The sequence below is a fragment of the Sarcophilus harrisii genome, chromosome 4 (assembly GCF_902635505.1).
Source record: "Sarcophilus harrisii chromosome 4, mSarHar1.11, whole genome shotgun sequence".
NCBI classification, from domain to species: Eukaryota; Metazoa; Chordata; class Mammalia; order Dasyuromorphia; family Dasyuridae; genus Sarcophilus; species Sarcophilus harrisii.
Window position 1 is genome coordinate 278224643 of NC_045429.1, and position 4394 is coordinate 278229036.

The window sequence follows — 4394 nt, forward strand, 5'->3', positions numbered from 1 at the left end:
CAGAAATAAAGTTAGATCTAAACAACTGAAAAAATATCAAGTGCTCATGGTTAGGCTGAACTAATATAATAAAAATGACAATTCTAACTAAATTAATCTATTTATTTAGTGTCACACCCATCAAATTGCCATGAAATTATTTTATAAAGCTAGAAAAAATAATAACAAAATTCATCTGGAAAAACAAAAGGTCAAGAATTTCAAGAGAATTAATTGAAAAAAAAGAAAAAAGAAAACAAAGATGGCTTAGCTATACTAGACCTAAAACTATCTTATAAAACAGCCCTCATCAAAACAATTTGGTAGTTATTAAGAAATAGAGTTGTAGATCAGTGGAATAATTTAGGTACATAAGATACAATAGTCAATGACTTATAGTAATCTAATGTTTGAAAAACCCAAAGACTCCAGTTTCTGAGATTAAAACTCACTATTTGACAGAAATTGCTGGGAAAATTGGAAAACAGTATGACAGAAACTAGGGATTGACCAACACCTAACATCCAAGATAGGGTTGAAATGGGTTCATGATTTAGACATAAAAGGTGATACTATGAGCAAATTAGGAGAATAAGGCATAGTCTACCTGTCAGATCTGTGGAGAAGAAAAGAATGTATATCTAAAGAAGAACTAGAGAGCCTTATGAAATGCAAAAACTATAATTTTGATTATTTTAAATTAAAAAATTTTTGTGCAAACAAAACCAATGCATCCAAGATTAGAAGGGAAGCAGAAAACTGAGGGAAAAAAAATTTATATCCAAGATTTCTAATAAAGACCTCATTTCTAAAACACATAGAGAATTGACTCAAATTTATAAGAATACAAATCAATTGTATTCCAATTGATAAATGATCAAATCATATGAACAGACAATTTTCAGATGAAAAAATTGAAGTTATTTCTAGTCATATGAAAAAATGCTCTAAATCACTATTGATCAGAGAAATGCAAATTAAGACAATTTTGAGGTACCACTTCACACCTCTCAGATTGGCTAAAATGACATGAAAAGATAATAATAAATGTTGGAAAAAATGTGGGAAAACTGGGACACTAATACGTTGTTGATGGAATTGTGAATACATCCAGCCATTCTGGTGCGCATTCTGGAACTATGCCCAAAGGATCATATCCATTGATCACTGGTGTCTCTATTGGGTCTGTATCCCAAAGAGATCATAAAAGAAGGAAAAGGACCCACATGTGCAAAAATATTTGTAGCAGTACTTTTTGTAATGTCCATAAACTTGAAAGAGCTGGAGAATGACTGAATAAGTTATGGTGTGTGTGTATATATATATATATATATATATATATATATATATATATATATATATATATATATATATATATGTTATGGAATATTATTATTCAGTAAGAAACGATTAGGAGGATGATTTCAGAAAAGCTGGAGAGACTTAAAGGAACTGATGCTAAATGAAATCAGAACCAGGAGATCACTGTGCTCGGCAACTGCAAGATTATGTGATGATCAATTCTGATGGATGTGGCTCTTCTCAACAATGAGGTGATTCAGGTCAATTCCAATAGACTTGTGATGGAGAGAACCATCTGCATCCAGAGAGAGGATTATGGGGACTGAAGGTGGATCACAGCATAGTATTTTCACCTTTTTTGTTGTTGTTTGCTTTTTTTTCTTTCTCATTTTTTTTCTTTATGATCTGATTTTTCTTGTGCAACACGATAAATGTGGAAATACATATAGAAGAATTGCACATGTTTAACCTGTATTGGATTACTTGCTGGCTAGGGAAGGAGGCAGAGGAAAGGAGGGAGAGAAATTTGGAGCACAAGGTTTGTTAGGGTGAAGGTTGAAAACTATCTTTGCATGCATATTGAAAAATAAAAAACTATTATTATTACTATTATAAATTATAATAATTATAATAAATATATAATATTTATAATATAATAAATATAATCATAGTAATAATAAATATTACTTTTTACTATTATAAATTATAATAATTATAATAAATATACTCATAATAATATAATAAATATAATCATAGTAATTATGAATATTACTTTTTCACCATTATAAATTATAATAAATATATTCATAATAATATAATTATAATAAATATTATCATAGTAATTATAAATATCACCTTTTAACCATTATAAATTAGAATAATTATAATAAATATATATTTATAATAATATAATATAATTATAATAAATATTATCATAGTAATTATAAATATCACCTTTTTACCATTATAAATTATAATAATTATAATAAATATATATTTATAATAATATAACATAATTATAATAAATATTATCATAGTAATTATAAATATCACCTTTTTACCATTATAAATTATAATAATTATAATAAATATATATTTATAATAATATAATATAACTACAATAAATATTATCATAGTAATTATAAATATTACTATGTTGCCATTATAAATTATAATAATTATAATAAATATATATTTATAATAATATAATATAATTATAATAAATATCACAGTAATTATAAATATTACTATTTTACCATTATAAATTATAATAATTATAATATATTTATAATAATATAATATAATTACAATAAATATTATCATAGTAATTATAAATACTACTATTTTACCATTATAAATTATAATAATTATAATAAATATATATTTATAATAATACAATATAATTATAATAAATATTATCATAGTAATTATAAATATTACTATTTTACCATTATAAATTAAAATAATTATAATATATATTTATGATAATATAATATAATTATAATAAATATTATCATAGTAATTATAAATATTACTATTTTACCATTATAAATTATAATAATTATAATATATATTTATGATAATATAATTATAATAAATATTATCACAGTAATTATAAATATTACTATTTTACCATCATAAATTATAATAATTATAATAAATATATATTTATAATAATATCACATAATTATAATAAATATTATCATAGTAATTATAAATATTACTATTTTACCATCATAAATTATAATAATTATAATATATATTTATGATAATATAATATAATTATAATAAATATTATCATAGTAATTATAAATATTACTATTTTACCATTATAAATTATAATAATTATAATAAATATATATTTATAATAATATAATATAACTACAATAAATATTATCATAGTAATTATAAATATTACTATTTTACCATTATAAGTTATAATAATTATAATATATATTTATGATAATATAATTATGATAAATATTATCATAGTAATTATAAATATTACTATTTTACCATCATAAATTATAATAATTATAATAAATATATATTTATAATAATATAACATAATTATAATAAATATTATCATAGTGATTATAAATATTACTATTTTACCATTATAAATTATAATAATTATAATAAATACATATTTATAATAATATAGTATAATTATAATAAATATTATCATAGTAGTTATAAATATTACTATGTTGCCATTATAAATTATAATAATTATAATAAATATATATTTATAATAATATAATATAATTATAATAAATATCACAGTAATTATAAATATTACTATTTTATCATTATAAATTATAATAATTATAATATATTTATAATAATATAATATAATTATGATAAATATTATCATAGTAATTATAAATATTACTGTTTTACCATTATAAATTATAATAATTATAATAAATATATATTTATAATATATAATATAATTATAATAAATATAGTAATTATAGATATTACTATTTTATCATTATAAATTATAATGATAATATATTTATAATAATATAATTATAATATTATCATAGTAATTATGAATATTACTATTTTACCATTATAAATTATAATAATTATAATAAATATATATTTATAATAATATAATATAATTATAATAAATATTATCATAGTAATTATAAATATTACTATTTTACCATTATAAATTATAATAATTATAATATATATTTATGATAATATAATATAATTATAATAAATATTATCATAGTAATTATAAATATTACTATTTTTAAAAAGAACTGCCCCCTCTCTAACTTCAACGCCTTATTTTATAGCAACATATATAGTAATACTATTTTATATTATTATATAGACTAGGAGTCTGGGACACTGAGCTCGAATTTTGACACTGAAACTAACCAGCTATCGTGAGTCATTCCCTCCATTGCTCACTTTTCTTCTTCACACAATTATCAGATAGTCTCTCCGCGGCCTTCCGGTTTTCAAGCCCAGGGAACCGCAACTCCAGCCCAATGTTCACCCCGCCCCCTCCGGCTCCTCAACAAGGGCTTGCCCCACTCAAACATGGCGGCGCCCAGGGTACCAGGGCACTTCAGAAAGATGGCCAGCGGCGC